This window comes from Triticum aestivum, chromosome 6A, assembly GCF_018294505.1.
Source record: "Triticum aestivum cultivar Chinese Spring chromosome 6A, IWGSC CS RefSeq v2.1, whole genome shotgun sequence".
NCBI lineage: Eukaryota > Viridiplantae > Streptophyta > Magnoliopsida > Poales > Poaceae > Triticum > Triticum aestivum.
The window spans coordinates 534715626-534740251 of NC_057809.1; positions in this window are offsets into that span (position 1 = coordinate 534715626).

Consider the following 24626-nt stretch of genomic DNA (forward strand, 5'->3'; position numbering starts at 1 on the left):
ATCCAATGTCCATAATCAGGAAACCGTGACTATCTATTGATCAACAAGCTAGTTAACTAGATGCTTACTAGGGACATGTTATGGTCTATGTATTCACACATGCATTATGATTTCCGGATAACACAATTATAGCATGAACAATAGACAATTATCATGAACAAGGAAATATAATAATAATCATTTTATTATTGCCTCTAGGGCATATTTCCAACAGTCTCCCACTTGCACTAGAGTCAATAATCTAGTTACATTGTGATGAATCGAACACCCATAGAGTTCGGGTGTTGATCATGTTTTGCTCGAGGAAGAGGTTTAGTCCATGGATCTGCGACATTCAGGTACGTATGCACTTTGCAAATATCTATGTCTCCATTTTGAACATTTTCATGAACGGAGTTGAAGCGACGCTTGATATGCCTGGTCTTCCTGTGAAACCTGGGCTCCTTGGCAAGGGCAATAGCTCCAGTGTTGTCACAGAAGAGAGTCATCGGGCCTGACGCATTGGGAATAACTCCTAGGTCGGTAATGAACTCCTTCACCCAGATTGCTTCTTGTGCTGCCTCCGAGGCTGCCATGTACTCTGCTTCACATGTAGATCCCGCCACGCCGCTTTGCTTGCAACTGCATCAGCTGATTGCCCCACCATTCAAAATATACATGTATCCGGTTTGTGACTTAGAGTCATCCAGATCTGTGTCGAAGCTAGCATCGACGTAACCCTTTACGACGAGCTCTTCGTCACCTCCATACACGAGAAACATATCCTTAGTCCTTTTCAAGTACTTTAGGATATTCTTGACCACTGTCTAGTGTTCCATGCCGGGATTACTTTGGTACCTTCCTACCAAACTTACGGCAAGGTCTACATCAGGTCTGGTACACAACATGGCATACATGATAGACCCTATGGCCGAGGCATAGGGGACGACACTCATCTTTTCTCTATCTTCTGCTGTGGTCGGGCATTGAGCTGTGCTTAATCTCATACCTTGCAATACAGGCAAGAACCCCTTCTTGGACTGATCCATATTGAACTTCTTCAATATCTTGTCAAGGTATGTACTTTGTGAAAGACCAATGAGGCGTCTCGATCTATCTCTATAGATCTTGATGCCTAATATATAAGCAGCTTTTCCAAGGTCCTTCATTGAAAAACACTTGTTCAAGTAGGCCTTTATGCTTTCCAAGAATTCTATATCATTTCCCATCAATAGTATGTCATCCACATACAATATGAGAAATGCTACGGAGCTCCCACTCACTTTCTTGTAAACGCAGGCTTCTCCATAAGTCTGCATAAACCCAAACGCTTTGATCATCTCATCAAAACGAATGTTCCAACTCCGAGATGCTTGCACCAGCCCATAGATTGAGCGTTGGAGCTTGCACACCTTGTCAGCATTCTTAGGATCGACAAAACCTTCCGACTGCATCATATACAATTCTTCCTTAAGGAAACCATTAAGGAATGCCGTTTTGACGTCCATTTGCCATATCTCATAATCATAGAATGCGGCAATTGCTAACATGATTCGGACAGACTTCAGCTTCGCTACGGGCGAGAAACTCTCATCATAGTCAACCCCTTGAACTTATCGATAACCCTTAGCGACAAGCCGAGCTTTATAGATGGTCACATTACCATCCGCGTCTGTCTTCCTCTTAAAGATCCATTTATTTTCTATGGCTCGCCGATCAATGGGCAAGTCAGTCAAAGTCCATACTTCGTTTTCATACATGGATCCTATCTCGGATTTCATGGCTTCCAGCCATTTGTCGGAATCTGGGCCCGCCATCACTTCCTCATAGTTGGAAGGTTCACCATTGTCCAACAACATGATTTCCATGACAGGGTTGCCGTACCACTCCGGTGTGGAACGCGTCCTTGTGGACCTTTGAAGTTCAGTAGCAACTTGATCTGAAGTTTCATGATCATCATCATTAACTTCCTCCCTAGTCGGTGCAGACACCTCAGTAACAATTTCTTGAGCTGCGCCACTCTCCGGTTCAAGAGGCAATACTTCATCAAGTTCTACTTTCCTCCCACTTACTTCTTTCGAGAGAAACTCTTTCTCTAGAAAGGATCCATTCTTGGCTACAAATGTCTTGCCTTCGGATCTAAGATAGAAGGTATACCCAATAGTTTCTTTAGGGTATCCTATGAAGACGCATTTTTCCGATTTGGGTTCGAGCTTTTCAGGTTGAAGTTTCTTGACATAAGCATCGCATCCCCAAACTTTCAGAAACGACAGCTTAGGTTTCTTGCCAAACCACAATTCATACGGTGTCGTCTCAACGGATTTCGATGGAGCCCTATTTAAAGTGAATGCGGCAGTCTCTATAGCATAACCCCAAAATGATAGCGGTAGATCATTAAGAGACATCATAGATCGTACCATATCCAATAGGGTGCGATTACGATGTTCGGACACACCATTACGCTGTGGTGTTCCAGGCGACGTGAGTTGTGAAACTATTCCACATTTCCTTAAGTGCGTGCCAATGTAAGTGCATCTAGTGCCACCCCTAGTTGGTTTTGGAGTATTGACGACAAACCTAGTTGAGGGACTAATGTGTTTGTGAGAATTGCAGGATAACATAGGTAGAAGTCCCTCATTGATTCGGTTTTACTACCAGAGATGGCCCCTAAAAATGTATGAAGACATTGAAGTCAAAGGTGGTATATGAAGATATTCACATTGAAGACTATGACAAAAGAAGACACGATATGAAGCCTATGGAGCTCGAAGACTTAGATCTTTCGTAGTTCTTTTTCTTTTGTGTTGAGTCATAGGAACCACCGTACTGTTAAGTGGGGTCCAGGAGAACCAGTCAGAATGACTGAAGTGATGCCTAAACCAAAAACCTATGTCTTCGAGTGAAGACAATGAGAGCGAATCTTGTCCAGAGCCGAACAGGTCAGCTTTGCTTGTAGCCCAAGTAAAGTTGCCATGTGAGTTTGAAATCTGACCGTTGGGACACGTGTCAGTTCCTTAGTGACCCAGGGTCATTTCGGACAAATCAGGTCGGGTTGCCAAGTGGCTATAAATAGCCCACCCCCCTACAACCATAAATGGTTGGCTGCTCAGATTGAGAGTACGGCTTTTGTCGTTTGAGAGCAACCCACCTCGAAGCCTTTGAGAGAGAGAATTCCTTGCGAGGATAAAGCCCTAACCACCAGAGCCAGAGAGAATTGGGCATCACTTAAGTCTTCCTGTCTGTGTGATCTGAAGACTTATTACACTTGAGGACTGTGCTTCCCCAGACGGTTAGGCGTCGCGTTCAGAGCATCCAAGAGACATTGTGGATTGCCAGTGAACAAAGTCTGTGAAGGTTTGGGAGTCTACCTTGAAGACTTACCAGAGTGATTGGGCGAGGACTATGTGACCTTAGCTCAAGGAGAATACGGTGAGGACTTGGTGTCCTGAGCTGCGTGTTCAGGACTGGGTGTCCGAGACTAGGTGTCCTAAGGTTTAAATACCTAGCCGCTCCAACCAGACGTACAGTTGTCACAGCAACTGGAACTAGTCCAACACATCATTGTCTTCAACGAGTCACTGGTTTCATCTTCACTTCCTTTTACTTACTGATCACTCATTATGAAGTCATTGCGTGTCTGTTCTATCTTTTGTCTTCACAACATGAGTGTATGATCTGTTTGGCTTCATATTATCTTCCTACCTGATCCTTATTACACTACAGCTATTTGTCACTATGTTTTCACTCTGTTGATACTTGACCATGGCTTTCCTAGTGTAGTCTAACTTCCGCTGCATAGTAATAGGCACATCTCCACTGTTTGTCTTCATAACTCCCACGTTTTGAAGACTTTCATAAAAATCGCCTATTCACCCTCCCTCTAGTCGATATAACGCACTTTCAATTGGTATCAGAGCAAGGTGCTCCCTTGTTCTGTGTGATTCGGTTTAACCACCTGGAGTTTTAGCTATGTCGACTGCAGGGATAATTAAAGTCTCCACTGCGTGCCCTGTCTTCGATGGAACTGAATATCCCTACTGGAAGAATAAGATGCCTATGCATCTTGAAGCCATTGACGTTGACCTATGGTATGTCGTCGAGGATGGCGTTCCCAAGGCCGGAGAAGGTGTCACTGCTGCTGATGTCAAGAAATTCGTTCAACTAGACTCTACTGCCAAGAACATCATTTGTGGTCATCTGACCAAAGGACAGTATGGCCGTGTGAGTGCCTTGAAGACATCCAAGCTGGTCTGGGACTGGCTCTCCAAGGTCAATGAAGGCATCTCAACCCAGAGAGATCAAAGAATCAGTGTCCTTCGCAATCTCTTCAACCGCTTCAAGCGAAATGACAATGAGAATGTCCAGCACACATTTGACCGACTCACTGACATCACAAATGAGCTTCAAGCCCTCGGCGCCACTGAGATTACCAAACACGAAGTCGTCAAGACGCTGCTGAGATCACTTGATAGTTCGTTTGACATCCTGGCCCTGATGATCCAAGAACGTCCTGATTTCAAGACACTCGATCTGTCTGATATACTTGAGAGGCTCAATACACATGAGTTTCAGCTTTCGAAGAAAAGAGATATCTATGGTCCAAACTATGGGCGAACTCGTGCCTTGAAGGCAAAAGTTGTTTCCTCATCTGAAGAAGAATCTGACAGCAGTGCTGATGATCCTGAAGACATTGGAAGGGAACTTGCAATGCTAGTGAAGAAGTTCCAAAAATTCACCAAGAAGAAAGGCTTCAGAAAGTCTTCACGATCAAGCTCAAGGAATAATGAAGCTTCTGCTCATGACTACAAGAAGAAAACATGCCACAAGTGCAAGAAAACTGGACACTTCATCTCTGAGTGTCCACAGTGGGACAATGAGAACAGAAAGAAGAAGAAGAGCAAGGAATATGACTCTGACGACAAGAAGAAGAAGAAATACACAAAGTCTTCTTCCAAGTCTTCCTAAAAGTCTTCATCACACAAGAAGAGCTCATCTGGCAAGGCACGTGCGTTTGTTGGCAAGGAAATGGATTCAGAGGAGGAGTCCGCTTCTGAGGAGGCAGAGGTGGAGTCTGAGGAGGAGTCTGATTCTGGCATTGCAAGTCTGGCTACAGCATACGTCGCCAAGTCCATCTCCAACACTGAAGACAATGACCTCATCACCAACACCGATGCAAATGACAAGGACTACTCCACTCTTACCTACTGCTTCATGGCATGCGGTGCCAAGGTAAACAAACGCACTACTCACTATCAAACATCTAGTGACGATGACTCTAATTGTGATTCAAAACCCAGTTACAAAACACTCGCTAAAATTGCAACTGAACAACACAAAGCCATGGAACATATTCAAAAACTGTTAGACAGAAGTGATGATCTGTTGGGTGCTGAAATGACTCGATCTGAATCCTTAATTGAAGACATAAAAAATCTTCACGTTAAGTATCAGGAACTTGAAGATCGTCATGATACTCTCTCAACAACTCATGAAAAGCTTTCCTATGATTATCTTCAAAGGAAGCAAGAACTTGAGAAATTGAGAGCGGCTCATGAAGATCTTCAAAAGGAAAATGAGTCACTTCGCGTCGAACAGATCAGTTCCGCTCAGGAAGGATTTGAACCACCATGTCTTAAATGCATTGAGCGTGATAATGCTACTTCTGTTGCTGAATGTTCCACTGCTACTGCTATTGCAATATCTTCAACTGTTGATGTGGTAACTAACCCCTCTGCTGAGGATACCATTGCTATTGCTAATGAGAATGCTAGGTTGAAGACATTGCTTGAAACAGGGATGTACAAAAGCCTTAAAGGGCATCAGACGCTATGTGATGTCCTGAAAAAGCAGATTCTGAACCGAAACCCTAGGAAAGAGGGTGTAGGGTTCGTAAGGAAAATAAATGCAGATGGCTCTTACTGGAAACCTGATCAGTACCCCAAAACCAAGTGGGTTGCTGCAAAGGAACCTTCAGCAGATCCATCCAATTTATCTGGCTTCACCTGTGCTAACCCCATTATCATTGATGAATCCTTTTATGCAAACTATGTACTGTTTAAAAATCAGAATGGTGTAGTGTTTGCCAGGTACATTGGTACTAACTACAGGAATGGACCGCCTATGAAGAAGATCTGGGTTCCGAAAAAGTGTCTGGAAAATCTTCTTGTGAATGTCTTCATGACACCTCACATGAAGAAGACAAACCTCAGTCCAAAGGCTTCATGCAGACAGAGGACTCACCTGAGTCACACTAACGCAAATGTTTTGCAGGGAAACCATACTCAGGCATATGAATATGAGAATGGTTCATCAAACCGTCATGTTCATATGACCAAAAATTATTCTGCCTATTCTTATGAGTACCAAAAATTATTCTGCCTATTCTCAAAGGATCAACACATGGATAAAGTCATGCTTGTTGAATCCCTTGGTTTCAACTTAATGTCTGTGTCAATGCTTTGTGATTTGAACATGGTCGTAATATTTGGAAAATATCGTTGCCTTGTACTAATGGAATCTGACAAGTCTCTAGTGTTTGAAGGGTATCGGAAGGATGATTTGTATGTGGTAGATTTCTCAGCAGGGCCACAACTTGCAGTATGTATTCTTGCAAAAGCTTCAGAATGCTGGCTTTGGCATCGAAGGCTTGGGCATGCTGGTATGAGGAACCTCCACACCCTTGCGAAGAGGAAACATGTCATAGGCATCGAGGGCGTCAAGTTCAAGAAAGATCACTTATGCGGTGCCTGTGAAGCAGGGAAGATGACGAGGGCAAAACATCCCTCGAAGACAATCATGACCACTACTCGACCCTTCGAACTGCTTCACATGGATCTTTTTGGTCCCACTCACAACTCATCTTTTACTACTACTTCTTGCCTCTATGTCTTTGTCATTGTTGATGATTACTCTAGATATACTTGGGTGCACATAATCCTTTACAAGACTGAAGTGCAGGATGTCTTCAGACGCTTCGCCAATCGAGCTATGAACAATTACGGCGCCAAGATAAAGCACATCAAAAGTGACAATGGCACTGAATTCAAGAACACTGGCCTTGATACATATCTTGATACCTTGGGCATCACACATGAATTCTCAGCTCCGTACACGCCACAGCAGAATGGCGTCGTCGAACGCAAGAACAGAACACTCATTGAGATGGCCAGAACGATGCTAGATGAATACAAGACTCCAAGAAAATTCTAGACTGAAGCCATTGACACCGCATGCCATACAATCAATCGTGTTTATCTTCACAAGCTTCTGAACAAGACATCTTATGAGCTCCTTACTGGTAAAAAGCCAAATGTCAGTTACTTCAGAGTATTTGGCGCAAGGTGCTGGATCAAGGACCCACATCACACCTCGAAATTTGCACCAAAAGCACATGAGGGTTTTATGCTTGGATATGGAAAGGATTTGCACTCCTACAGAGTCTTCAATCTCTTTCATTACAAAGTGGTTGAAACAGTGGATGTGCAGTTTGATGAGACCAACGGATCACAAAGAGAACAGCTGCCAAGTGTGCTAGATGAAGTTCCATCCAGTGAATCAATCAAGCTAATGGGAACTGGAGAGATTATACCTTCTAAAGCTCATCCTGAAGAACTTATCATTTCAGCACCTGGTCAACATGAAGACATTGCTCAGCCTGAAGACATTCCTTCCAACAACGACAGTGAACAGCAAGCGCAAAGTCTTCGCCCTGTACATCCTTGCGTTGCCAATGAAGTGCAGATTGAAAGAATAATTGATAGCATCAATGCACCTGGTCCACTCACTCGTTCAAGGGCAACTCAGCTAGCAAATTTCTGTGGGCACTTCGCATTCGTCTCAATATCAGAACCCAAGAAAGTTGAAGAAGCCTTCATGGAACCTGAATGGATTCAAGCTATGCAAGAAGAGCTTCAACAGTTTGAGCTGAATAATGTATGGGAACTGGTTAAGTGTCCTGATCCACGGAAGCACAACATAATAGGCACCAAATGGATATACCGCAACAAGCAAGATGAGCATGGTCAAGTTGTCAGAAACAAAGCTCGTCTCGTTGCTCAAGGATATACTCAAGTGGAAGGCATTGACTTCGATGAAACATTTGCTCCTGTGGCTAGGCTTGAAGCCATACGCATACTGCTGGCCTATGCAAATCATCATAACATACTTCTATATCAAATGGATGTGAAGAGTGCCTTTCCCAATGGCAAGATTGAAGAAGAAGTGTATGTTGCACAACCGCCTGGCTTTGAAAATCCAAAACATCCTGACATGGTATACAAGCTCAACAAGGCACTGTATGGCCTCAAACAAGCCCCTAGGGCCTGGTATGACACACTCAAATACTTCCTGAAGAGCAAAGGCTTCATACCTAGTTCCCTAGATCCCGCTCTTTTCACGAAGACATATTGTGGTGAACTGTTTGTGTGCCAAATATATGTGGATGACATTATCTTCGGCTGCACCAATCAGAAGTACAGTGATGAGTTTGGATATATGATGCAAGAGCAATATCAGATGTCCGTGATGGGGGAGCTGAAGTTCTTCCTTGGTCTTCCAATACGACAACAACGCAATGGCATCTTCATATCTCAAGAGAAGTATCTCAAAGATTGCCTGAAGAAGTTCGGTATGCAAGACTGCAAAGGCTTCACAACACCAATGCCAGCCAAACATCATCTGGGTCCTGACGACAATGGTAAAGAGTTCGATCAAAAGGTATACCGCTCCATGATTGGTTCTTTACTTTATTTATGTGCATCTAGGCCAGATATTATGCTTAGTGTTTGCATGTGTGCTCGATTTCAAGCGGCACCAAAGGAGTCGCATCACTTAGCTGTGAAGTGAATTCTTCGATATTTGGCTCACACCCCAACTCTAGGATTATGGTATCCAAAGGGCTCAGAGTTTGATTTGGCTGGATTCTCGGATGCTGATTATGCTGGTGACAAAGTTGATCGCAAGTCTACATCAGGCACATGTCACTTTCTGGGACGATCACTTGTATGTTGGTCTTCAAAGAAGCAGAACTGTGTATCTCTCTCCACTGCTGAATCTGAATACATTGCTGCTGGATCTTGCTGTGCTCAACTTCTATGGATGAAGCAAACACTCAAGGACTATGGCATTCATCTGAAGCAAGTGCCACTTTACTGCAACAATGAAAGCGCCATCAAGATTGCCAACAACCCAGTTCAGCACTTGAAGACAAAGCACATTGAAATTTGTCATCACTTTCTCAGAGATCATCTTGTGAAGGAAGACATTGATATCATACACGTCAACACTGAAGAGCAATTGGTAGATATCTTCACCAAGCCCTTGGATGAGAAGAGGTTTTGCAAGTTACGTTGTGAGCTAAATATCCTGGAATCCTCAAATGTCCTGTGATCAGGCACACATCCTAACCCTTATGCATATTGATGACTTAGATGTGCAACACACGAAGTGAAGTATATCTTCAATCAGTGAAGACATACATTCTAAGTGTGAATACATTAATGTGGAATTTGACTTCAGAGCGCCACGATAATTGTGCGCCATGTCTGGGTCTAATACTTCCTATACGGTGGATAACGCCACCATCAAACGTTCTATTTTGAAGTGTTTCTCTCATGGCGTTACCTTGCAATGTCTTCACATTTGGTTTGGCTTCGAACTCAACATATTTTCATGATTATCTTCACTATGTTGACTATAGATATATATATATATATGCTAGTGTTCTGTCCTCTACAACATTCACTTATAGCTATGTCTTCGTGTTGAATCTTTTGAACTAAGTGAATGTGATCGGACCCCAAACTTCTCTATGCTTTCTATCTCAAACTCTATCTCTCTAAGTCATATGCATTCTATTGAAATTGTCGAATGTCTTCACTGTGTCCTTGTCAGCAGAAGATATAGAGACAACCATAAAGTCCGTTTTCAATGCTCATTCCTCCACATGAAATCCGGAGAAGCAGGAACGACCACCCGACAATCCAGGCGTGCATGGGACGTGGAACAAACCCCAAACTTCCACAAACTGGCCACGCGTTCCTCAGATGCGAATCGCCAGGGGCACCTGTGTAATAGCACAGTGCCACCCTTGTGCATATAAGTACACACTCATAGCGGTAACTATCTCTTCTTCCACCCTCGCACGAACCCTAGCACCACCGCTAGCTCTCGACGACACCGGCGACGAAGCGCTTTGCTGCCGCAACCTCTCCGACGCCCTCTTCACGCCGACCGCGGACATCGTCCTCTTCGCCATCGCCGTAGGTCTCCTCCGTCGCCAAGTTAGGGCACAGACGAGTGAACTTCTCAGCCTCATCTCTCGCTCCGTCTAGCAGTTCTCAGTGTGGTAAATAAAACTGTCTTTTTACAGCACCGTTGATCCTATTGATCTATCACTTTCTACCACAAGCAGTTTTTGCTCACACAAACTAGATCTCTCTCAAACTGCATCTCATAACATGCCTAGTATATTCACTTGTGCTTTACAAAGTAGTTAGATTCCTCACTTGTATTGATCTGTGGATTCGTACAAATCAGGAACCAACTTCTTATCTATGAGTGAATGTCTTCGCACGATGAGGTCAATGTCTTCTAAACTGATTTATCTTCAAAATCTTCTGAGAATGCATATGACCTCTTCCCCTTCCCTCACACCTTAATGCTGTCACAGGTACATGTCCGTGGGAGAATCCTTTGGTTCTCATAGTCTGCATTCATTTGCAGAATTCTTACAGCATCACATAAATTCTCCTAAAGCCAGTTCCTATTGGTCCAGCAAAAGGAAGCCTTTGAAGCCTTTGAACGTCTTGAAGCCTTCCAAGTTAAGGTTTAAGGCTTCAGAAATAGCAGCAAGGAAGGGGGCAGACAGCGACGTGGAGGAACATCAAAAGATCTGCCTGATGAACTGGCAGAAATGTATAAAACAGATCCTGAAGAGAATTATGGTCAGCTCAAGACCCGAATCCAATGGATTCGACACTATTGGGCAGAACAATGGTTCAAATACCGCTTCACAACCCAAGAATATGCTGAGAAAAGTGCCATAAAAAGACCGTGGGGAGACATCTTATACAAGAATCTTGTACCCAGGTCCAGAGATGAAGCTATTGCCCAAAGCTTCTATCCATGCATGGTTCGTGGGCCACAGCCTGATGATGCACATCCGTCGTCACTACTCTGGTGTCGTGATGACAATCTGTTCAAGCGCAACTTCCAGTTTGCCCAAAACTCAGCGAAGCAGAACAAGAGGAAATTTGGGTTAGACTTCAACCCTGGTCCCTCAGCACCAAGGGCAGATGGCACACGAGAAGCAGAACCCAATGTCAACGGTCCGTATGCCAACCTTGAAGGCCTCATCACCTACATCTTGGTTCAAGGGACTGCAGTGAATGAGCCTGTAGCTGACACTGAGTCTGATGAAGCGCCTGCAGTGCCGAAGCCGAAGCAGTTGAAGAAGCCAAAAGCTTCAAAGCCAGCCCCTTCACCAAAAATCTCAAAGGTGAAGCCATTGGCGACTGCACCTCCTGAAGACAGTGTGCAGTCTGAAGACTTGTCACGTGTCTCAAGGCACCAGAAGGCCAAGATGCCTCTGTCTCACACTGGCAAAGAGCTCACAGCTGCTGCCATCCTGCGCAGTGAAGCCATTGATCTGTCAAGTGATGAAGATCTTGGAGATGACGCTCTTGAGCAACTCATCAAGAGCAAAGAAGAAGCTGAAATCTTCAACAATCTGCCTCTCTTTGATGTCGCCATCATCCACAACTTCATTGACGAGTGGTTTGCCACACCAAACATCAGCTTTGAAGATCTACAGTTGCCCGTTGGCCTAAGCGTCGCCTTCCAAGGTGCTATTGCTTCAAAACTTGCCATTGTCCAGCGCATTGTTGAACTGAAGCAGAAAATTGATTATGAAAAGGCTCAGTTCAAGAAGAATATGGCCAAGCTCAGCGTGCAAGAAGTGAAGAGCTTCAAGATCATGTTGCATGAGCTAAAGGAAAACTTTCTGAAGAAGCGTGCAGAAGCTCAGGGTTCACGTGAGCGGATGAAGTCTCTGGCTGAAAGATGTGTGCAAGCCTACAATGAGGCTGAGAAGCGCAAGGCACTTGGGCGTCCTGGCATCGACCCCAAGATGGCCGTAAAGAAAAAGAAGAAGACTGTTCCAACTGAACCAGAGGCACCAAGGCAGGAAGCAGTTCCGCTTGTCTTCCCAACTGCAACGACTGGCTCGAAGCCAAAGAGCCGGTCAACAGCTTCAGAGCTCAAGAAGACAAGAACTGCTGAGGCTGAAGCCAGGAAGAGGAAAAGCTCTGAAGCCTCTCCTACTGCCCCCGGCAAGAAAAAGAGAAAGACCAAGAAATCTGGGGCTGCTCCCACAGAGCCCTTAATAGTTGAACCCATTTCTATGGTTCACCCTAACGCAGAACGTCAACTGACGGTTCATGAGCCTGCTTCCACAGAGGCTCCTGAAGCTGAAGACATTCCAGCAGCTGATCCCATCGCTGCTGAAGACATTGGTCATCGTGACAATATAGAAGATGATGCAGCCCTTCCTCGGTTAGAACACAACGAACTCATCAGCATTGGTCGTCCACTGACGCCAATTGCACAGGATGCTTCATGGGCGGATCGCCCTCAAGAGGAAGAAGACTATGAGGCCCAGCCCACTCCAACCCCACAGGCGTCGTCTGCGTTCCGCAGGCTTTGCAAAGGTCCAAGGCCTCAAGTCTATGCTGAAGACATTCCAGCTGCATCAGCCGCAGAAGAAGCACCATAAGAGCCCACTCCTCTGCTCCACCAAGAAGCAGTTCTCCAGGAGAACGTGCTTGTGACCGACCCTCCAGCTAGTCAAGCGGAGGATGAAAATCTTGAGGCTTCCACAACCAACAACGAAGCTAATGTGGAGCCCTCCCCAGCAAAAGCTTCAGAAGACAGCGAAGCCACTGAACCCACAACTTCTGTTCCTGAGTCTGCTGCAGGTCCCCAATTCAACTATCATGTTGAGCATAGGCCTCAGGTCCAGAAGCCAATCCCCAGACTGCCAAGGTTTCCAGGTCCTGCATCAGCACCTGGCTCCTTCAACATCAATGGCTTCAGGGCAGATAATACTTTCTTCAATAGCTCCAAGAACCCCTATTCAAGGGAAAGGATTTCATCAGATAGGTTTTGGAGCTATCCTCAGCGCAGCTACTACTCTTGCATACTGTACAACCAAGGTCGCATTTTCCCGCACAAGCGCCTTGATGTTGAAGCTATTGCTGGTCTGCCCTGTCTAGAGGAAGCGTTGGATTGCTTCAAACAAGTGGGTCTGCTACAGTTTGTTACTGATGAAGAGCATTGGAACAAAGAGCTCCTGCTACAATTCTATGCCACACTGCACATCAAAGGATACAACAGAGATTCGAAGACTTGGGTCCTGGAGTGGATGACCGGCAATGTTCATCACGAAGCCAATGCATTTGATATCATTGAGCTCACTGGCCTGCCCACTCCAGGCGAATTCTTCGAGCAAGGCTGTCGGCTACACACTGAAGCTATTGAGAGCATATTTCAGAGGCCTGAACCGAATATGAGTCAGATGCTCTCCATGATAAAGCCATTGCCCCACGATGCTCCTTATCCCACAGAGTTCTTCGTTGAAGACCTTGAGTACCTGCCCAGGACCATCTATCACATCATCCGGTGGACTCTCTGGCCCATTAAAGGACACTCTCCAAATGCCAAGATCGAGGGTGCAATGAAGACTCTGATATTCTGTATCCTTCATGGCAAATGCTTCAACGCACAGGATTTCTTCATACGCCAACTAGCTGCATCAGGCTCAGATCTGTTTGGTTTAAAGTTCTATGCTCCTTGGGTAATGAGGCTGATCAAACTTCACTCTGCCATCACGTATCAGCCCTCAGCCCGCAACCATCGGATCTTCTTGCCTGATGTGGATACCTCTGCTGAAGCCATCTATCCTGAACCTGCCAAGCAACCTCTGAGTCTTTAGAATGCAGAACACCAGAGCTTCACTCAAAATGTTGAAGGTGTTGAAGCCATCTCCAGGGTGTATCCTTTGGCTGGCACTACACGTGCACCACACCCTGCTTCAACTGAAGCCACTGACAGTGCAACTGCTTCAAGACCCAAGAAGCGCACTCGTGTTCTCAACGACCAAGAGCTTCTTGTGGCCCTTCATCAAAAGCAGGATAGGCATCATGGCTGGTTGAAGAGACAGATGAAAAGCCTCTTGGTGGATGTAAATCGCATCCGAAATCTTGCCACCAAGAACGCTTTCGTTGCCCATGAAACCTGTCTCCGCACATGGAAAGGGCTAACGATGATGCTTTCTAAAGCTGATCTTCAAGAGGATGGCTTCACTGAGAGATTCAAGTTTGACTCCACACCTCCTCGAAGAGCTGTGCTGCTGGGGACTCCATCTCTTGAAGACTCTGAGTTTTCTTCCTCTGTTGCCACAGTCACTGCCAGAACCATTGAGGAAGAAGACGATGCTACTTCACCACCATCTGCTTCAGCACCTCCAAGCTCTTCTGCACCGCCAAACAACACCAACAAACCTGCTGCTTCACCTACTCCTCATAGGAACGAGTAGAGACTCTATGTCTTCAAACCTTTTTGGTCATTACTGACAAAAGGGGGAGAAGCATATGAGATTGATAGTCTTCAAGCGGGTTCATATGGGCGGGTGCCTTATATTTTGCTTCGTGCTTACAACTCTCGTTTTTGCTACATTTGGTTCTTATGAGTTGTAACACTTAAACCAGATGGTCGTCTGCTACTTGTTTGCCACCCTGTTTTGCGAAGATAAATTCCGCATGTGCGACGATAAATTTCGCACTTATCTCATTCTGCAGACATACATCTTCCATTATGCATGTCATTATCTTCATATACTTTCACATGCATAGTGGATTGTCATCATAAGCTGAAGTGGATCTCCACAAGTACAACCTGCCATGTGCATTTGCATTCCAAAAGCAAATTAACTTATATGCACATCTTCAGGGGGAGCCCTTGCAACTTATGAAGACAATTACTTATCCTTTACAATTTCACAGACTATATTCCCCGTTGAAAACTTCAACTAGTTTGTCATCAATCACCAAAAAGGGGGAGATTGTAAGTGCATCTAGTGCCACCCCTAGTTGGTTTTGGAGTATTGACGACAAACCTAGTTGAGGGAATAATGTGTTTGTGAGAATTGCAGGATAACACAGGTAGAAGTCCCTCATTGATTCGGTTTTACTACCAGAGATGACCCCTAAAAATGTATGAAGACATTGAAGTCAAAGGTGGTATATGAAGATATTCACATTGAAGACTATGACAAAAGAAGACACGATATGAAGCCTATGGAGCTCGAAGACTTAGATCTTTCGTAGTTCTTTTTCTTTTGTGTTGAGTCATAGGAACCACCGTACTGTTAAGTGGGGTCCAGGAGAACCAGTCAGAATGACTGAAGTGATGCCTAAACCAAAAACCTATGTCTTCGAGTGAAGACAATGAGAGCGAATCTTGTCCAGAGCCGGACAGGTCAGCTTTGCTTGTAGCCCAAGTAAAGTTGCCATGTGAGTTTGAAATCTGACCGTTGGGACACGTGTCAGTTCCTTAGTGACCCAGGGTCATTTCGGACAAATCAGGTCGGGTTGCCAAGTGGCTATAAATAGCCCACCCCCCTACAACCATAAATGGTTGGCTGCTCAGATTGAGAGTACGGCTTTTGTCGTTTGAGAGCAACCCACCTCGAAGCCTTTGAGAGAGAGAATTCCTTGCGAGGATAAAGCCCTAACCACCAGAGCCAGAGAGAATTGAGCATCACTTAAGTCTTCCTGTCTGTGTGATCTGAAGACTTATTACACTTGAGGACTGTGCTTCCCCAGACGGTTAGGCGTCGCGTTCAGAGCATCCAAGAGACATTGTGGATTGCCAGTGAACAAAGTCTGTGAAGGTTTGGGAGTCTACCTTGAAGACTTACCAGAGTGATTGGGCGAGGACTATGTGACCTTAGCTCAAGGAGAATACGGTGAGGACTTGGTGTCCTGAGCTGCGTGTTCAGGACTGGGTGTCCGGGACTGTGTGTCCTAAGGTTTAAATACCTAGCCGCTCCAACCAGACGTACAGTTGTCACAGCAACTGGAACTGGTCCAACACATCATTGTCTTCAATGAGTCACTGGTTTCATCTTCACTTCCTTTTACTTACTGATCACTCATTGTGAAGTCATTGCGTGTCTGTTCTATCTTTTGTCTTCACAACGTGAGTGTATGATCTGTTTGGCTTCATAGTATCTTCCTACCTGATCCTTATTACACTACAGCTATTTGTCATTGTGTTTTCACTCTGTTGATACTTGACCATGGCTTTCCTAGTGTAGTCTAACTTCCGCTGCATAGTAATAGGCACATCTCCACTGTTTGTCTTCATAACTCCCACATTTTGAAGACTTTCATAAAAATCGCCTATTCACCCCCCTCTAGTCGATATAACGCACTTTCAGCCAAATTCGTGACTCAAATATTCTCCCCCACGATCTGATCGTAAGAACTTGATTTTCCTGTCACGTTGATTCTCAACCTCACTCTGAAATTCCTTGAAGTTTTCAAAGGTCTCAGACTTGTGTTTCATTAAGTAGACATACCCATATCTACTTAAGTCATCAGTGAGGGTGAGGACATAATGATAGCCACTGTGAGCCTCAACGCTCATTGGACCGCACACATCAGTATGTATGATTTCCAATAAGTTGGTTGTTCGCTCCATTGTTCCGGAGAACGGAGTCTTGGTCATTTTACCCATGAGGCATGGTTCGCACGTGTCAAATGATTCATAATCAAGAGACTCCAAAAGTCCATCTGCATGGAGTTTCTTCATGCGTTTGACACCAATGTGACCAAGGCGGCAATGCAACAAGTATGTGGGACTATCATTATCAACCTTACATCTTTTGGCATTCACACTATGAATGTGTGTAACATCACGTTCGAGATTAAATAAGAATAAACCATTGACCAGCGGGGCATGACCATAAAACATGTCTCTCATATAAATAGAACAACCATTATTCTCAGATTTAAATGAGTAGCAATCTCATATTAAATGAGATCCAGATACAATGTTCATGCTCAAAGCTGGTACTAAATAACAATTATTGAGGTTTAAAACTAATCCCATAGGTAAATGCAAAGGTAGCGTGCCGACGGCGATCACATCGACCTTGGAACCATTCCCGACATGCATCGTCACCTCGTCCTTCCCTAGTCTCCGTTTATTCTGCAGTTCCTGTTTTGAGTTACAAATATGAGCAACTGCACCGGTATCAAATACCCAGGAGCTACTACGAGCGCTGGTAAGGTACACATCAATAACATGTATATCACATATACCTTTGGTATTGCCGGCCTTCTTTTCCGCTAAGTACTTGGGGCAATTCCGCTTCCAGTGACCATTTCCCTTGCAATAAAAGCACTTAGTCTCAGGCTTGGGTCCATTCTTTGACCTCTTCCCGGCAGCTTGCTTACCGGGCGCGGCAACTCCCTTGCCGTCCTTCTTGAAGTTCTTTTTACCCTTGCCTTTATTGAACTTAGTGGTTTTATTCACCATCAACACTTGATGTTCCTTTTTGATTTCCACCTCTGCTGATTTCAGCATTGAATATACCTCAGGAATGGTCTTTTCCATCCCCTGCATATTGAAGTTCATCACAAAGCTCTTGTAGCTAGGTGGGAGCAACTGAAGGATTCTGTCAACGACCGCATCATCCGGGAGATTAACTCCTAGCTGAGACAAGCGGTTATGCAGCCCAGACATTTTGAGTATGTGCTCGCTGCCAGAACTGTTCTCCTCCATCTTACAACTGTAGAACTTGTCGGAGACTTCATATCTCTCGACCCGGGCGTGAGCTTGGAAAACCATTTTCAGCTCTTGGAACATCTCATATGCTCCGTGTTGCTCAAAATGCTTTTGGAGCCCCGGTTCTAAGCTGTAAAGCATGCCGCAGTGAACCAGGGAGTAATCATCACTACGTGTCTGCCAAGCGTTCATAACGTCTTGTTCTGCAGGGAAAATAGGTGCTTCACCTAGCGGTGCATCAAGGACATATGCTTTCCTGGCAGCTATGAGGATAATCCTCAGGTTATGGACCTAGTCTGTGTAGTTGCTGCCATCGTCTTTCAGCTTGGTTTTCTCTAGGAACGCGTTGAAGTTGAGGGCAACATTAGCGTGGGCCATTTGATCTACAAGACATATTGCAAACATTTTAGACTAAGTTCATGATAATTAAGTTCATCTAATCAAATTATTTAATGAACTCCCACTCAGATAGACATCCCTCTAGTCATCTAAGTGATACATGATCCGATTCAACTAGGCCGTGTCCGATCATCGCGTGAGACGGACTAGTCATCATCGGTGAACATCTTCATGTTGATCGTATCTTCTATACGACTCATGTTCGACCTTTCGGTCTTTCGTGTTCCGAGGCCATGTCTGTACATGCTAGGCTTGTCAAGTCAACCTAAGTGTATTGCGTGTGTAAATCTGGCTTACACCTGTTGTATGCGAACGTTAGAGCCTATCACACCCGATCATCATGTGGTGCTTCGGAACAACGGACCTTAGCAACAGTGTACAGTTAGGGGGGAACACTTTCTTGAAATTATTGTGAGGGATGATCTTATTTACTACCGTCGTTCTAAGGAAATAAGAAGCAAAAACATGATAAACATCACATGCAATCAAATAGTGACATGATATGGCCAATATCATTTGCTCCTTTTGATCTCCATCTTCGGGGCACCATGATCATCATCGTCACCGGCATGACACCATGATCTCCATCATCATGTCTTCATGAAGTTATCTCGTCATCTATTACTTCTACTACTATGGCTAACAGTTTAGCAATAAAGTAAAGTAATTCCATGACGTTTATGTTGACACGCAGGTCATAAATAAATTAAGACAACTCCTATGGCTCCTGCAAGTTGTCATACTCATCGGCATGCAAGTCGTGATTCCTATTACAAGAACATGATCAATCTCATACATCACATCCTTTTGGCCATATCACATCACATGGCACATGCTGCAAAAACAAGTTAGACGTCCTCTAATTGTTGTTGCAAGTTTTTACGTGGCTGCTATAGGTTTCTAGCAAGAATGTTTCTTACCTACGCCAAAACCACAACATGATATGCCAATTTCTATTTACCCTTCATAAGGACCCTTTTCATCGAATCCGATCCGACTAAAGTGGGAGAGACAGACAACCGTTAGCCACCTTATGCAACTAGTGCATGTCAGTCGGTGGAACCAGTCTCACGTAAGCGTACGTGTAAGGTCGGTCCGGGCCGCTTCATCCCACGATGCCGCTGAATCAAGATAATACTAGTAACGGCAAGTAAATTGACAAAATCAACACCCACAACAACTTGTGTTCTACTCGTGCATAGAAACTACGCATAGACCTAGCTCATGATGCCACTGTTGGGGAACGTAGCAGACTTTCAAAATTTTCTATGCATCACCAAGATCAATCTATGGAGTCATCTAGCAACGAGAGAGAGGGGAGTGCATCTACATACCCTTGTAGATCGCGAGCGGAAGCGTTCAAGAGAACGGGGTTGATGGAGTCATACTCGTCGTGATCCAAATCACCGATGACCTAGCGCCGAACGGACGGCACCTCCGCGTTCAACACACGTACGGTTGGGAAGACGTCTCCTCCTTCTTGATCCAGCAAGGGGAAGGAGAGGTTGATGGAGATCCAGCAGCACGACGGCGTGGTGGTGGAAGCAATGGTGATCTCGGCAGGGCTTCGCCAAGCTCCAACGAGAGAGAGAGAGGTGTTACGTGGGGAGAGGGAGGCGCCAGAGACTTGGTGCGGCTGCCCTCCCTCCCCCCACTATATATAGGGCCCCTTGGGGGGCGCCGGCCCTAGGAGATGGGATCTCCAAGGGGGGCGGCGTCCAAGGGGGGGACTTGCCCCCCAAGCCAAGTGGGGCGCCCCCACCCCTAGGGTTTCCAACCCTAGGCGCAGGGGGAGGCCCATGGGGGGCGCACCAGCCCACCAGGGGCTGGTTCCCCTCCCACTTCACCCCATGGTGCCCTCCGGGATAGGTGGCGCCACCCGGTGGACCCCCGGGACCCTTCTGGTGGTCCCGGTACAATACCGATTACCCCTGAAACTTTCCCGATGGCCGAAACTGGACTTCCTATATATAAATCTTCACCTCTGGACCATTCCGGAACTCCTCGTGACGTCCAGGATCTCATCCGGGACTCCGAACAACCTTCGGGTTACCGCATACTAATATCTACAACCCTAGCGTCACCGAACCTTAAGTGTGTAGACCCTACGGGTTTGGGAGACACGTAGACATGACCGAGACGACTCTCCGATCAATAACCAATAGCGGGATCTGTATACCCATGTTGGCTCCCACATGTTCCACGATGATCTCATCAGATGAACCACGATGTCGAGGATTCAATCAATCCCGTATACAATTCCCTTTGTCAATCGGTATGTTACTTGCCCGAGATTCGATCGTCGGTATCCCAATACCTCGTTCAATCTCGTTACTGGCAAGTCACTTTACTCGCACCATAATGCATGATCCCGTGACCAAACACTTGGTCACATTGAGCTCATTATGATGATGCAATACCGAGTGGGCCCAGAGATACCTCTTCGTCATACGGAGTGACAAATTCCAGTCTTGATCTGTGTCAACCCAACAGATACTTTCGGGGATACATGTAGTATACCTTTATAGTCACCCAGTTATGTTGTGACGTTTGGTACACCCAAAGCACTCCTACGGCATCCGGGAGTTACACGATCTCATGGTTTAAGGAAATGATACTTGACACTGGAAAAGCTCTAGCAAACGAACTACACGATCTTGTGCTGTGCTTAGGATTGGGTCTTGTCCATCACATCATTCTCCTAATGATGTGATCCCGTTATCAATGACATCCAATGTCCATAGTCAGGAAACCGTGACTATCTATTGATCAACGAGCTAGTTAATTAGATGCTTACTAGGGACATGTTATGGTCTATGTATTCACACATGCATTATGATTTCCGGATAACACAATTATAGCATGAACAATAGACAATTATCATGAACAAGGAAATATAATAATAATCATTTTATTATTGCCTCTAGGGCATATTTCCAACATCTTCACCTTTCCTTTTTACATTTTATCCTTTGGCAAGCACAATGTGTTGGAAAGATCCTGATATATATAGCTAATTGGATGTAAGTTTTCATGAACTATTATTGTTGACATTACCCTTGAGGTAAAAGGTTGGGAGGCAAAACTATAAGCCCCTATCTTTCTCTGTGTCTGAATAAAACTTCATACCCATAAGTATTGCATGAGTGTTAGCACTTGTGAAAGACTAAATGATAGTTGAGTATGTGGACTTGCTGAAAAGCTCTTATATTGACTCTTTTTGATGTTATGATAAATTGCAATTGCTTCAATGACTGAGGTTATAGTTTGTTGGTTCTTGATGAAGTTTATGATTCATACTTGAAACTGTGAATGAATTGTTACTTTAGCATAAGAGATCATATGATGATATTTATATATGTTACTGTCCTAAGAATGATCATGATGCCCACATGTCCGTATTTTATTTTATCGACACCTCTATTTCTAAACATGTGGACATATTTTTCGATATCGGCTTCCGCTTGAGGACAAGCGAGGTCTAAGCTTGGGGGAGTTGATACGTCCATTTTGCATCATGCTTTTATATCGATATTTATCGCATTATGGGCTGTTATTACACATTATGTCACAATACTTATGCCTATTCTCTCTTATTTTACAAGGTTTACATGAAGAGGGAGAATGCCGGCAGCTGGAATTCTGGGCTAGAAAAGGAGCAAATATTGGAGACCAATTCTGCACAGCTCCAAAAGTCCTGAAACTTCACGGGAGCAAGTTTCAGAATATATAAAAAATATTGGGCGAAAGAAGTACCAGAGGGGGGCCACCCGCCATCCACGAGGGTGGGGGCGCGCCCTACCCCCCTGGGCGTGCCCCCTGCCTCGTGGCTCCCTGGTAGCCCTCTGATGCCCATCTTTGGCTATATGGAGTCTTTCGTCGAGGAAAAAATCATAAGCAAGCTCACGGGATGAAACTCCGCGCCACCAGGCGGAACCAATCTAGGGCTCCGACGGAGCTGTTCTGCCAAGGAAACTTCCCTTCGGGAGGGGGAAATCATCACCATCGTCATGATCATCAATCCTGTCATCGGGAGGGGGTCAATCTCCATCAACATCTTCACCAGCACCATCTCATCTCAAACCCTAGTTCATCTCTTGTATCCAATCTTTGTCCCAAAGCCTCAGATTGGTACCTGTGGGTTGCTAGTAGTGTTGATTACTCCTTATAGTTGATGCTAGTTGGTTTATTTGGTGGAAGATCATATGTTTAGATCCTTTATGCATATTAATAACCCTCTGATTATGAACATGAATATGATTTGTGAGTAGTTACGTTTGTTCCTGAGGACATGGGAGAAGTCTTGCTATAAGTAGTCGTGTGAATTTGGTATTCGTTCGATATTTTGATGAGATGCATGTTGTCTTTCCTCTAGTGGTGTCATGTGAGGGCATTGGTAAGTAATAAGTAGATGATGGGTTGCTAGAGTGACAGAAGCTTAAACCCTAGTTTATGCGTTGCTTCGTAAGGGGCTGATTTGGATCCATATGTTTCATGCTATGGTTAGATTTACCTTAATACTTCTGTTGTAGTTGCGGATGCTTGCAATAGGGGTTAATCATAAGTGGGATGCTTGTCCAAGGAAGGACACTACCCAAGCACCGGTCCACCCACATATCAAATTATCAAAGTACCGAACGCGGATCATATGAGCGTCATGAATACTAGCTTGACGATAATTCCCATGTGTCCTCGGGAGTGCTTTCCTTTATATAAGAGTTTGTCCAGGCTTGTCCTTTGCTACAAAAAGGATTTGGCCATCTTGCTGCACCTTGTTTACTTTATTACTTGTTACCCGTTACAAATTACCTTATCACAAAACTATCTGTTACCGATAATTTTAGTGTTTGCAGAGAATACCTTACTGAAAATGATTATCATTTCCTTTTGCTCCTCATTGGGTTTGACACTCTTATCGAAAGGACTATGATAGATCCCCTACACTTGTGGGTCATCATTGTCTTATTTTCAGTCTTTTGTTTCATGCATCATAGAAATTATGTTTGGGAATTTAAGGAGAAATTGTATTTCCTTGTTTGATTCATGGGAAATGACGAGGGACTAAATAAGGAAAGATAAGGTAAGTTATGTGGAAGGGTTGACATGGACTCACTAAAACAATTCCTATTCAACTTCTACCCCTCTCATTGATAAAACTATGGGAGTTGGAGTCTCAATTTAAGACGAGGACGTTGAGCCTTTCTTCTAGAACTAGTTTTTCTCTTGGAAGCGCTGGAATCACTTTGTTATCAGTGTGAGATCTTTGTTGAACTTTCATGATCATCTGAATCTTCGTCAGTGTTGTCTTCCGAGGAATATTCAGCCACAACTTTGAGAATGTGACTTTTTTGGTAGCTTGACCTATACAAATCTATTTTCTCTTCTTCATGTTCTTCGTGAGTATTCAGCCTCTCCATGACATCAGCAGAATCGAGTAACTTGAAATTAGGTCTTTCCTTTATCATCAGAACGGGAGTGTCAAAGGAACTATCTAGTGACCTGAACAACTTCTTCACTACTTCATGATCAGGAATTCTTCGGCTCCAAGACCTTGCGGTTCATTTTATATGTCATTAAGGTGATCAAATGTCTCATGACAACTTTCATTCCCGAGTCTTTTCAAGCGGTTGAACTTTGAACGAAGAGTATCAATGTGAGCTTCTTTTTGAGTGGAAACACACTCATTGATCTTCTCGTGGATTTCCCGGATTTCATTTGCAGATTATAGTCTTCGATATTGAAGGAATTGTGACCGAGAAAGATGACAACATATTACATCCCTTGCTTGTGCATCGAGCTGAACGAGCCTTTTTTCCATTGTGAGAGATATCTTGGGGTCTTGATGTTGGAAATATGCCTTAGAGGCATATTGTATTATTATATTTCCATTTTCATAATTAAGAGTTCATACTTCATGCTATAACTGCTATGATACTGGAAGATGTGATTCAGTGGAAAACTCGTATGCATGTGTGGAATGGTAAACAGTAAAGTATAGGTTTCCGGTCTTGCCTCTAAGACTGGCTCAAGTGTTGTTGGTGATCATGTTTTCTGGATCTTAGGATATCATTAAGTGTAACGATAGTCCTAAAACAACATTAAGAATATGACGTTAGAAGAACGATCATATTGAATCAGCCCAATCTTGTTTGTTATACTTTGAGATAATATCGTCTGAAATCAACTGTTATAACACAGAGTGTTAGCATGTGTTTTAGTTCCTCGGACCATGAGAGTATCATAGTCACTTCCTACCGCACAGTGGACTTCGGAGTTGCTCAAACATCATCAGTAACACAGTGATCATAATGGCAACTTACGGGAATAGCTCAAGAGTGGGATTTGCTCCTCTAATGATGGAGAGATATTCTTAGGGCCGTCTTGGTGCGACTGCATCC